The sequence below is a fragment of the Orbicella franksi genome, chromosome 3 (genome assembly GCF_964199315.1).
Source record: "Orbicella franksi chromosome 3, jaOrbFran1.1, whole genome shotgun sequence".
In the NCBI taxonomy this organism is placed as follows: Eukaryota; Metazoa; Cnidaria; class Anthozoa; order Scleractinia; family Merulinidae; genus Orbicella; species Orbicella franksi.
This window is the reverse complement of record NC_138147.1, coordinates 1409675-1423225: the sequence shown is the minus strand read 5'-3', so window position 1 is coordinate 1423225 and position 13551 is coordinate 1409675. Positions and strand designations below refer to the sequence as shown.

Below are 13551 nucleotides of genomic sequence, written 5' to 3'. Positions count from 1 at the left end.
AGCGGCAAGGTAGAACTGAATGAACTTTTCAATTCTCAAGAACTAGAAATCAACATACAATTTCTCCTAGCTGTCTTGAAACATTCTCAAAAAGTCAAGTGATGAGAATAGAGAAATAAAGAAACTGTATAGGATATTGCCTTGATATCAAATCTGACAGCATTGCCGAATTTTGTGGTATAAGTTTAGTCGGTGTATCCATGGATACCATGCGTGTTCCTGGTTGTTTTTAAGGTAGCTGAAGTAGATCTAAAGTTCTTGTTCATTTTAGCATAACACGTTGTCAACTTGACTTTCTATAGAATGATAATAGAATCCTGGTTAAAGGATTTTGTGATAGAGTAGCACCCAAATATTGATGGCAACCTATCAAACCCGAAAGATACGAATAGCTTGTGTATATGAAAAGAAATTCAGAAAAGAAAAAACTTGTAATAGAGATTTGAAATTTTTGCGCTCATTCTTTATTAAACCAGTACGGCTGGTAAATTAGCATATAACGTCTCAGTTCACGTATTTTCAACTGTCTAGATAGAACTTACAAACATCATTGTAAAATTTTTCGTGCCTTCTAACTGATCAATAATAATAATTCTTGTCAACAGGTTCACAGAGATTAGATGGATCTGTTAAGAAAATGGGCTGCAGCACTTATCCATATTAAATTCAACCACCTTAAAATAAAGTCTTAAAAAAGGATGTGAGCACGTCTTCGAAAAGAGTTAACTGACTTTTTGGAAAAACATTACTGACCTTTTAAAAGCTATTTAATCAATAAACAAGACTTGCAAGGTAGCTTTCATCAGCATTTTCTTTTCTGAGACACCGTGAATCAAAATACAATAACAAAGTGAAATTTCGCTCTCCCTAGTGTTAAGAAGGTGGAAGGGCTAATTAAAGGACTCTCAACAAAGAGCTCTTGAAACCTTCTACAAAATTAGATCACTAAAAAACGAAAAAGAGATATATAAACAAGCCGCAAACTAAGTTTGCGGCCGAATCTTGTGTCCTTGTCCATTACTTAAACAAAGTATGTTAGTAAATATAGATCTTAAGTCCCCACCCCCAAAGATTGCAACATGTCAACGTCACACATCAAAACATTGTTGGGCGTAACATACTGCGCCCGTGTTACGACATGTTGCGTGTTGGTGGCTAATATTTAACCTACAACTCAAACATGTTGCAACAGGGTGGCCAAGATGTTGCCCCCAACAATATTCCAAAATGTTCCAGGACATGTTGCGATCGCAGGTCAGAGGGAGCAAGATGACTCTTTTTCCCTCCTGCCTCCTCCTCTCAGAGAGGAGGTCAGAGGGAGCAAGATGACTCTTTTTCCCTCCTGCCTCCTCCTCTCAGAGAGGAGGTCAGAGGGAGCAAGATGACTCTTTCCTTGGTTAATTTATTTATATATTCAATTTAGATAATCCAGACTCGAAAATTGTACTAATTAAGGTACAAATGTTTTTATTTTTAATAGTGATTATCCTCTACTGTGCTTGGAAGGAGAATTACTTTGCATTTAAAATTAGTTTAATTTAAGGTACAATCTCTATTCCCAAAGCAGATGGGAATGCCTCAAGAAAATCGTCAGTGAGAGATACCTCTTCACGATTTCTTGGGCGCAGTGGTTTATCTTGTGGGCAACATTCCCCACCATCTTACTGAGGAATATTGTTCAAGATCATTAACTCCTGTTTACCAAACCTCCACTCCCCTAAATGAAACAATCACGCGTGGGGAATAAATTTCTTCCATAATCCTCTACTTTCCTAGGAAGGAGATTTGGGGGGAAGTGCAAGTCATAATCTCTCACTTTTTCCTTAAAATTTAAAAGTGGTTACATTTTGAATAAAACTTCCCAAAGTAATTTTCTTTAAGGTGGTTAAGGTTTAAGAACTGGCTGTAAGATGAGACTGTATATTTATGCCCAGTGTCGACACGGTGTAGTCTAGTCTTACGGCTACTTCTTAACCTTTAACCCTCTAAGAGAAAAGTACTTTGGGAGGAAGTTTAACTCATATTACAACCCCTTTTTGAACTTTAAAGGACGAGTGAAAGATGAGAGTTAAACTTCCTCTCCGAATATTCTCCCTGGGAAAGTAAAGGATTATGGACGAGATTTAATCCTCCTTCGCCAAGTTTTCATTCAGGGGAGTGGGGGTTTGGGGGGACAGGAATTAAGGCTCTTCAAACAATCTTCCCTTGTAAGATGGCGGGGGATTTTTGGCCGAAGATAAACTACTGTGCACAATGGCTCGTGTAGGAGTTATCTCACGATTTTTTGATTATCTGACGATTTTCTTCTGGCATTGCCCTCTGCTTTGGGAATGAGCAATGTCCATTGGATTAAACTGAATTTAAATGCAAAGTAAAGGACAACGACACAGGTTTAACCGCATTTACCTTTCTGGTTCTGCGGCATATTTTTTCTTCCGTTATTTTCTAAATAATATTTTATCACAGGAAGGTGTAAGAACTTATTGGAGTCTAGTCTTTAATTTGCTCTTAGCACCTTCCTTACATCGGCTAAGTTTACTTGCGTTATTTGCGAAAATCTCTATCTTTTTATTTTTCCCTCATACAGACTTGATACTATATATATTCACGTCCGCTTCATTTGCTAATCAACTATTCCATCGTAACTTACTATGAGGATCGACAGATTTATGATAAACAGAGTACAGGTGCTTTTCTTAGAGTTTATTTCCAAGCTTAAAGAGTTTATTTGAAAGTGTTTCTGCATTTGTCTTGTAGCCAGTTATTCGGTGTGGTGTATCATTGTTAACTTTCTTACTATTCCTCAGGCCACCTGTTGATAGAATCAAATATTAACAGTACATCAGAATGTGTCATGCAGAATCAACATGTAATATTATGCGATGAACTGCCGAAGTGAGGGTGCTGCTGCGATACTCTCCTACTTATTCTATATTTTCTTTCCAAGAAAGCTTAGGTGCTTGCCTATATAATGAAATGTTCACAAGGTAACGCTAGCGTTTGGCTTCAGAGAAAAATAAATAAAAACTAAGCAAAATAAACTAGTTGTTTAAATAGAACTCTTACTAAATGATTGCCAATTTAATCTCTACACTTTAAAACGTCACCATAGTGTTATCAAGCGCAGAATGAACTGTCTTCGAGTCCATCTTTCAGCTTTGTCCAAACGATTTATTATCAGTGTTTTTTTTTTCTAAAATTTCGAGTGTTGTGACAGCAAATGGCCTTGTTTCAGCCTTCTGGAGAGTTTGATTATCCATTCAATATTTCTAAATCCTCTTGCGAAACTTCGATGAAACGAGAAAAAACGTCCGTATTTTGCTGAAAATCTTCAACCACTGAATAGTAATGGCTGATCGTACAAGATATACCTTAGCCAATCAGAATGCAGTATTGCATTAGTATAATCCGGTAGATTTGTACTAATAATAAACAGATTACTGAACGTTGTCAAGCACAATAACCGTTGGTTATTAACTCTTACAAAATAACCAAGAGTGATCATAATAAAACCTTTTCAGAAAGCGTGGAAATAACAAGTAGGAAATCATCATGTGGACTGACTGATTTTGTGACTTGTTTTGTTGGAAGACATTTTTGGACCTAGAAATTAAGGAAAACATTTTAGAACTTTAACTTTGCAGCATCTGTTCATGCTGGCATGTTGACACGAACTTGTTTTCTTACTTATGATCAACAACACGCTCTGCCTCGACCTGAACCAGTAGTGAAGAACTGACTTGCCTTTAATGTCTTTATTTAGGTTTTCTGAACTACACTTAACATCTTAAGAAAGAAACTGACATATTCATTTCCACTTGTCTTATTCGCATCCTTGGATGGTCCGTGGCTCAATATTTCTCTGCAGAGAAGTCGAGTCATGATACAAACTTAAGCCCTGTTCCGCTGTGTTAATACTTGTTTGGATTATCGCTTACAGAAAACAGCACCTCTTGTTAAAGACGGTTTTTCTTGTTTTTGGTATCCTTAAAAGAGACACAGTCGGCTTTGGGACCACGCTGACCTGGACACTAGTTTTCTCACTTTGAAAAAGTTCACCTCAACCTGAGGTCAAAGTACATCTAGAAATCCGCTTCAATCTTCGCAGTGTTTTGCTTGATTTCCAATCGCTCACTGAAAAACCTGTTTTTGAGTGTGCTTTTGCTCATCGTATGATATTATGTTTATCATATTTGGTTAAAAACAGTGTGCATCGCGTCTCTGTGATATGCAAATTAGCTATGAAATGGTATCTAAAGCGCATGTGCGCCAGCTGACTGTGTCTGTTTAACTTTTAACAAAGTACCACTGATTCACGCTTCAAAAATGTTGATATTATTGATAAAAGAACGTAAAACCGAAAAATCAAAGACAAAGCCTCTGCAATCTTGTCAAGGCACTGTGCGTTTTCGCTATACAGTCAAACCTGTTTATAACGGCCCTGTATATAGCGGTCACCCTGTGTATAACGGTCACTGAACAACTTCCCAAAAACCGTCCCTTATAATTACTGTTAAGTTGACCTGCATATAGCGGTCACCTGTTTATAACGAACGCCGTCACCCTTTAGACTTCCTGAATCCACAATTTCATTATCTTTTACCTGTATATAACGGTCACGAAATTGGGTTACGATTAACAAATAATTGACAAATTTTATTCATCAGCTCGTTAAATAGCAGCCACCAAGGCAGGGGTCTAACAAAAATACAAATATTAGTACCAAACACAACTACTAATACACGTCATGGCCCACGTCCGACACCTGCTTGCGGCAGGTAACATGAAAGTGCCGACGTTTTCAAACAATAGTTACTGTAACTGTAAAAACACAACATTGGACCAAGTCAACGCTCGGCACCGGCTCGGCTGAAAGACTATGGACATGAAGAACTTGCTTTCACACTGAGTAAAGTCAAAGACATACTACATGAAATCAAGCTTCGAGCTCCGAAATATCAGAAAACTATAACCGCTTTCTTTTCTTCTTGAAATCCATATTGTTACTTTAAAAGCTTTTCCTACAAGGAAACTTGGATCAAAATATACTGCACCTCCCTTAAAGTACACCACGGACATTTTATGGGCATTTTTGTCGTATTTATTGCGTTTCTGTTTACAATTGCTGCCAATAAATGTAAATTGAGTGATTTTTCACTAAAAACGTTGTTCATTGAGTCCTCATTAGCTTCCAGTAGACTTTTACTGCACCTCCCTAAAAGTACACTACGGATATTTTATGGGAATTTTTTATCGTGTTTATTGCGTCGCCGTTACTCGTAAATTTAGTGATTATTTGCACATAAAAATGCTATTTATTGACCTCCAGGGGAGTTTAAAGGAAACCTGTGTACAGCGGTCACCCTGTATATAACGGTCACCTGGCCATTTCCCAAGGGTGACCGTTATATACAGGTTTGACTGTGTATGCTTTTCGAAATATATGAATTGATAATGCCGTTCTCAAACCGCCTTATCAGCCTGGCGTTTTTCTCAGTAGTCCGACATCACCAAGTCCAATTACATTCATTACAGGGACAAGATCCGGTACTTCTTTTTTTATTAGGTTACGTCGGTCCTTGCAAATTGACCGTCCGTTTTCACCGCTTACCAAAGCGTCGCTTATTTAACTATCAAAAACCATAGGACACTTGCCTGCCAAGGAGTTGAAAAACAAATATTGCTTCGGAAACAACGTCAAAACTCGATCTGCTATTACCGACCAGCTAAGAAATGTTAAATAGCTTCCTGCTGCAAATTGATAACGGCCTGTTAATATGTCCACGACTAAATTTCCTCACGGTCACGTGTTTGATTCTCGGTTCCACTTTCTTCTGGGTCTTCGTTACAATTTCAAGCACATCTTTGAGACAGCTGTATTCGTTCAAATCATAGTTAATAGAAGAAATGGTTAAGAATCCTGGCAAATATCAAAGAAGCAAACAAACAGGCTAATAGTTATGTTGGAAGGTCATTGACCCTGTACATCTTTTGTTTTATGCTCATGAACTGCGTAATCGCAATGTTTCTATAGCCGAATCTTTGCTGACGTCATTGTTTACATTTTTCCTCATTAACATACGACTTTGCGCGTAGAAGGCATCATGCTAGACGCAATTTTACTAGAAAAGCGTAAAGAGCTTGTGAAAATTGGTAAGTGGTGAAATTTTTGGCTCTTTGGGTATAATATTTGAGAAGAAATTGGCTTTCAAAAACATCAAAATTTATGTGTGGGAAAAGCGCTAATGAGCTCATGCATTCATTGTAAAATTTTGAGCTTTTAAACCCTCGTCGCACAAAAAGTATTCAATACATCGCGCTCATATTCCTTGGGACAGTTAATCGTATTGTGCCCTTTAATTTCAATATTCAGTATTAATTTTTTTGTAACTCCATCAGAAACTGTATCGCTTATGGTAATGAGGCAAATATTGTAAACAAAGATTCTCCTATTGGTTAATTGAGCACACGTAACCACTTTTTGTATTTTTCCAGATTTTGTGCAGGGTCAACTCCCCAAATAGCCATCAAAAACATACAACAAATAAATTTCCCAAGTTTCATAACCCTTTCCCTCTATCATCTATGTCCAAATGTATTGTGTTTCATTATTTTCTTGTCTCATTTTAATTATTGCCAATGCGTCTCTGAATAAGATTAAGTCACTGCTCATTCCAGTAAAGTGTAATCAATGCAAACTGACGCTGGTCAATATAAAGGACTGAACTTGACAACTTTATTTGAAAACAGTCAAGGACGCTTTGTTGTGTCAATTACTTCACTGCTTCACTTGACGTTCCTATTGCAAACAAGGACATTCAAAAGTGTTTATGAATTATTCTTGGGCCACTTTTCTAAGCTTAATTCTAGGTTTTAGAGAATTTTTTGGTTTTTATGAAGTTTCAATTCCAAAAAAAAATTTTGGCAGCGCTATATTTTTTAGTGTTTTCAAAGTTTTCGACATATTTGCAAAATTTTGAAATCCAAGATGGCGGTCCTTTTCAATAGCACGATGTCATTTTTACCCGACAAGTTATTGCACAAAAATTAACATTCCTGGATGATTAATCACCATATACTGCATATATGTTTTATTGCTGACCGTATATATCATTTGTTGAAAATGGAAAGAGGCACTCCCAGTTAACCTTCACCATTTAGATGTTCTAAAATTTGTTTCGTTTTCAAGAACTCCATATAAAAGATGAAAAGCATAGACAAACATGATTAAAATTCAAAAGGTTTGTTCAAAAGTTCAAAAGCAGAAATTAAACCTCAATGATAATTAGGTCTTGAAACCTTCACTCAGTAATACTACTTTTAAATACTTCTTGCAAAATCACGGTTCCTGGACTAAGTGAGACTAGTTTGTAACTTCTAATAACGTTTTCCAATAACTTTGTACTAATCTTCCCTATTTTGAATCGATGTGAAAATTATACACCGATTTGCTAAAATGAGCTTAGGTCGGCAGCCTTGATCGGGGACGGAGACTGTAAGCGCGCGCCATTTCTGGTATTGGGGTTGTCCCTGTGATATAGGACTATTTTTCTATTTTTAGAACAAAATGAACCATCGCCCGCGGCACACGCGCGTACATGCTGCGAGGATTTTTGCGGATGTCGCGCGGGCAGGAAGGGGCTTCCAAAATTCCCGAAATTTTTCCTGCTTTTGGCCCACGACTAAACGTGTTTATGTCTATTGGAATTTTGCTTAAGTATTGTCGTCGTAAACTGCACCAATTTGACTGAAGTACTACACAGTGTCGAATTTAGGTATGTCCCATGTTACATCACATATGACCGACCAAGTTGTGTTCCGCTGCTTCTTTTACAAGAGCTGCACATTATTCCACACTAAATTTTACATATGGTGAAAATCAACAGCTTTTTCGTAACACAGCAGACAACTAGTTGGATATACTTAGATATAGCAGCGCTTTAGGACTTCAAAGTTTCCCTCCTCTTGCCACACGCTGGCGGGAATTTCGCCAGATTCTATCGCGACCGAAAAGTAATAAAAAATTGCAAGTTTACGTTTCACCTGAATTGTAAGCAACGCTTGATGTTTCATCAAGTTCCAATTAGTTTACCACTGTAGACACTGCTAAGCTTTGTTTGTGTAAAAATTCAATAAACTGTCTGTTGTCGATGAGTAAGAGCGCCCGCCGATGCATGTTTTGTACAGTCAGTAAACATGTCAAATTGGACTTCCGCACTTTCGTGTGAAAACGTACATCGAACTCATACAATATCTCTAGTTTTTAAATATGTTTAAGGTTGATAAATGTTCAAGAGCATATTAAAAGCTTAGCTGAAAATATGTAAATACAGCAGAAATAATCAGCAAAGTTACGATGACGCTTTCCTTAATAAACTCGAATAACGATTTCGATTTTGTTGGTTGAGTTATGTATTTCATTTTCGCAGTGTAAAATTTCACCACGTTGAAGAACCACACATGATGTTAGTAGCCTTTTGGCGTTGGTGAAAATTGTTGCAGAATCTCAGCACAAAAGATAACGAAAGGAATCTTTGTCAAGATTTGTTGACAATTGAAAACACCGGCGACTCGGACTTGAAAGTGCACGCCCTGGGGCTACTTATGTACGCGTCAGACTTTCCTTCCAAAAGCTTTTGCAAACTTGCCAAACAAGCAGAAACAATAAGGAACTATCAAAAACAGGTTCTGGGTATCATTAAGCATTGTTTGAGAAACTCACAAATCGCCTTGATACCAGAGTGGAGAGTTTTCTTACATAAACTTTATTCTAAGTCAGAACATGCAAAACCTTACGTGAACACTAGCGCGAGCAGATATTATTCATTCACAGCGCGAAATTGAAGTCTTCACCTTTTCCATTAGCTCGAACAGAGTATAAAACGGCATATATGCGCCCTGGTTCTTATTCCCCGCCTTATTCCCTGCCATCGCTCTGAAAAATCCGCAAGACAATCCCACAACTCTCGCCATTTGGGGGCCGCTGTAATTGGCTAAGCTGTAGCGGCTCCCCTGGCCATTTTGTTTTGTTTTGCTGTCTGTTTTTGTTTTTGTTTTTTTTTTGTTTTTTTTTTGCTTCCTCTTATTTTTCTTTTTCTTTATGTGTAATAGTAGGCCGAAGCTTAATAAATAAATAAAAATTAATAAACATTTGATCACGCAACATGACAACATCCACGCGAGAACCCACGACATGCGCGTGGATCCGCGGAGATATATGTCGTCAGGGTGGCGCATTTTTTTCTTAAAATAGCAAAATTGTCCCATATCAGAGGTGCACGCGGATCTCAAGACTTACGGTCTCCGTCCCCGATTATGACCCTGCTTAGATTGAAGATTGTTTATTTTTTACGGAAATCGACATTCAAAGGAACAGTTGGATGAACAGTCGCCGGGGCTCCCGCAAAATCAAACTGGCGACATTTCCGAGTTCCTGTGTCACTGACAGAAAAATCACCTCACAAAATTCCTCTTTCTAACTACAACTCCTGATACCAATACTTCCTCTCCAAGATGCTTAACAAGGGTCAGCAAGGCATTTATATGGTCAGACTCTGATCACTCTATGGACTGAAACCGTTCAATGGTAAACAGAGAAGAACACGACTTATCTGCAAAAGGGTGTTTCCAGCGGCTGTCAACTTGAACCAGGCTTCAAGAGCTCACACACTTAGATCCAGCATGGCTACACTTTCTATTGAAACGGTGTTTTCATTCAACCTGGTCATAAAAGAGCAAAAAACAACAAATTAAGATGCTTTTCAACGATGATCGAATCTCCAGTTGTGTTAATTTCGGATATTTGCCCCTAAATACACATTTACAGTGTTTTCCTAAAGCATTACTTTATTGATATTGATGAACAAATCTCTCACAATCGTGTTCGGACATCAGAACAGTTCCTCATTGCCCAACCGGTACCTGAGAGTTTATGGGTTCGAATCCCGTCATGGACTGAGATGTTAAATTCTTTGCCACACGCTCACCACAGGATCAAAATTTGATCTTTCACTACTCCCGATTAGATTTCTCTACAGGATTACTTGGAGTGACACAGTTATTAAAGTGGTCAACGACAAATTCAAGTAAAATAAGGAAAGGGTGAACGTATCTGAATTAAGATTTTTCCAATATGTCATAGTGCACCAGCGTTCAAGAATTACACGCTGCAATCCAAAATGGCCACACTTTCTCTTCAGTATCCGAAATCACCTGGCAAAAAAGGAGATTAAACATAAAACGAGCTATTTTTCATCAACAAATCGAGTCGTGCTTATAAACTTAATAGCAGACAATTCTGCAGCTTCTTCTTAAAGCAGATATCGATACTGTATGGTATAATTATTTAAGAAAACACTAAATTTTTGTTGGCTGGCAAATCTCAAACAAACTTCCTGCTTCTGCCGAGGACATTAAAATAGTTAAAGATTTTCTCTGCAAGATACTTTGAAATGTATTGACATGGAAGGAGATTTTATTAACTTTGGACTGAAACCGAAAAAAACGGAAAATTTGAGGTGCTGGACTTATTGTGGAGAAAAAGCGTTTCCAGCCATTAGCAAGCAGTGAACTACTGATTGAAACCACTAAGTCCAAGAGCTAACGAAGTTACTTTTCTTAATTTGCATTGGCAAATTTTCAGTCCGTCGTTTCATAAATTTGCCAGAAACCGAGAGGCAAGTTGCAGACAAATTTCTAACACCGGCAAAAAATGTTTTATGAACGTGTTACTGCTGAGCTTTTGGTGGTACATTTAGAGAACATTCCTCAGTCAATGAATAGCAAACTGCGAAGATAATATCTGGTCTATCTGAACCAAGATGTTTGCAATACTTACCTTGTACCAAAGAGCATTGGAGCCACGCACTGTCGTACAAAATGGACTTGTTTTCTCTCAGCATATCTATTTTAAAACCTGCATAAAAAAGAAAAGAGGAAGCTTTGATATACTGACTTAAATTGCGTTAGGTTTAGGAATTTGGTCAAAAACAATGCAGAGCCTTCGGTTTACAGAGACCTTTAAAGCATAAATGCTATTCAGGCAGCGTTTGAATGCACAAAGCAGTATAAAATTATTATGTTTTTGCTACATGAAGACAGTTCATTTGGTTATTTCCCTCAGGATGTTATGTACTCAACATGATAAAAGGAATTAATTATTTTCTTTTTTGGACTGAGACTGTAAATGTAAATCAGAAGAGGCTAGATAAGAAAATTATAACGAGCTTACCTGTTCAGATGTCGTCCGCTTGCATCGAAGGGTAAAACACTACAATCCAAAATAGCTGCTTTTTCCGAGTTCAATGCACTCTGTGTTCAACCTTGGAAAAACGAGAGGAGATGTCAATAAAAGAAGTAATTCTCCTTTTATTCAATAGTACAGTCTTGCAATTGTGCAATTTTGCTATTTTCAGGCATATTACATTGTATTCGCTAGCCGGCTGAAATCAAGAGACTAGAGAAATGCACTTTACAGTGGTTACTGGCTTTCTTTTTGCTTAGAAAATTTACTGCGTACAAACGTGTTAGTTCTGGAACTCTGGTGGTATATTGTATTTCCTGATCAATCTTGCTCTGCCGGAATTAAACGTTTATCAGGGAAACGACGAACAAATAACAAAACTACGACGTACTTAGCTGAAATCAGTCATTTCCTGTGGTCAACTTCCAGGTTGCGCTAGAGCCCAAGAACCACAACCTGCAATCCAAAAAGATTTCTGTTAAATTTTAATTTAAATTACCATACACTAGAACAAAAAACAATTTAGAATTGTAGCAAGGGTCAAAATGAACCATAGCAATACATTTATCGTGATAGCTATCTTAGTCAGAATTTTTAAATCAAACTTTGCAATAAGGTCAGATCATACTTGTAAAATAAAGATAAAGTAAAACCTAGAATTTACCTGAAATTAGAGTTGATCGCAACATCCATGAAGAGGCTGATAAGGAGATAATGGAGCTCCAAAGCTGAACACAGCTGCTCATAATGGTTACATTTCCTTTAGATACCCCTCTGTTCGTCTAGTGCGCGAAGGAGAGAGGAAACTGTCAAAACATATATTCAGTAGGTCAATCGGTTCGGTAGTTAGAAACCGGCCATATAACGTAACATCGGTCAATATCGCCTGCATTAACAAACATCTTAAAGTTCTCTTAGAATTATTTTATTTGGAGTGAGATACTTTTAATGTTTTCGCCAGAATTCAAAACAAGTTTGTTCAAAATTGGTTCTATTCGTCAAGTAATTTCTGATTTCACCCAAATTATGCAAACATGAGGATAAATGAACAATAGCCACAATGCAATTATAACTCAAATCTGCCTTTATGTCTGAAATTCTAACGAAATGTCTTGATATTACTTACCCGCAAATGTATCAGAAATCAATCCTCGTGTAAAGGACAAGGATGGCTGTATAACATCTCAACAAAGTCGCTCCCAAAGTAAAACCGACTAAATTAAACTCCAGTTAAAACATTCACGAGCAGTAAGTTCAGCGACAGTATGGAAACAAACTGTTCCTGCATGAGAAAAGAATTTAAATTCTCAGGGAATATTATTGACGTAACTTTAAAACTGTTGATATTAAGTCAGTCAGACCTTCATACCCTTAGCATCTCAGAGCATCAGAGCAATGGACAACAAGCCGGGTCTAAAACACAGGTCACATTCCAGAGGTCAATAGTAGAAATCCCTACTCTACTGATGAATAACTATGCCAAAAGTTTCCCCTCGATCTAAAACAACATTTTCGCAGAGTGCTAGGGCTAATTAGGGCTAGGAGACTGAATCTTGGTGCTGTTTACTTATCTGTAGTACAGTGACCTGTGCGCTGACCTGTGGAATGTGGCCTGTAGTTCAGACCCGCCGTGGACAACATAAAACAGGTAGAAAAACAACGAACGAGAAATCTAGTAAATTAACCTATTTCTGAAATGTGGTATTCAGTAAGAAACTTTCAAACCTGCTATTCCGAAGTGCTTGTCTAAACGAACTTGGTAATTCTTTATTCCGAGAGTTTCACACCCTCCCAGTATTCAACAATTTCTTCACTGTGTGGACGTAAAAAAATGCTCTACGAAATGGTTGTACTAAACCACTAAACTGCGAGAAAGGGCAGGCGTAGCGAAACGAAGCGAAAAGCTAACAAGGTCATGAAAAGAGAAAACGAAAGCGTATACTTATCTGCGAAGGCGAATTCGTACATCGACGAAGATGTTCACCTTCACATCATACGACGGTTTCTGACACTAAAATGAACGGGATGTCCTTTGAGACTTCCTTACATACACGATTAAAATTCATTCCACCCGCTAGAAAAGTGTTTGCTGCATCAGAATATTTCATAGAGATTTCTGTGCGTCAAACAATAGAGCATACAATGACATCAATAAAAAAAATATCGAATAAAGCACGCACTCAGTCGTCAGTTATTTTCGTCTAAAACAAAGTACAGGCATTTCAAATGAAATTCGTTGAATAGTTTTCAAGAAGTTGACTCTTGAAGTCCTCTGTGATATCACTAAAAACTCCAAGGAAAGACTGAAC

The 13551-nt window shown here is 37.6% G+C and overlaps 1 long non-coding RNA gene across 1 annotated transcript; it reads right to left on the bottom strand.

Annotated features, from left to right (window-relative positions):
- Window positions 1-9096: 9096 nt before the first annotated feature.
- On the bottom strand, window positions 9097-11731 carry LOC145483017 (uncharacterized). Its single transcript, XR_014048861.1, has 4 exons — window positions 11634-11731; window positions 11231-11321; window positions 10838-10915; window positions 9097-10212 (listed from the first exon to the last, which is right to left on the bottom strand). It is a non-coding gene; the product is annotated as an uncharacterized LOC145483017 (long non-coding RNA).
- Between the last annotated feature and the right edge of the window lie 1820 nt (window positions 11732-13551).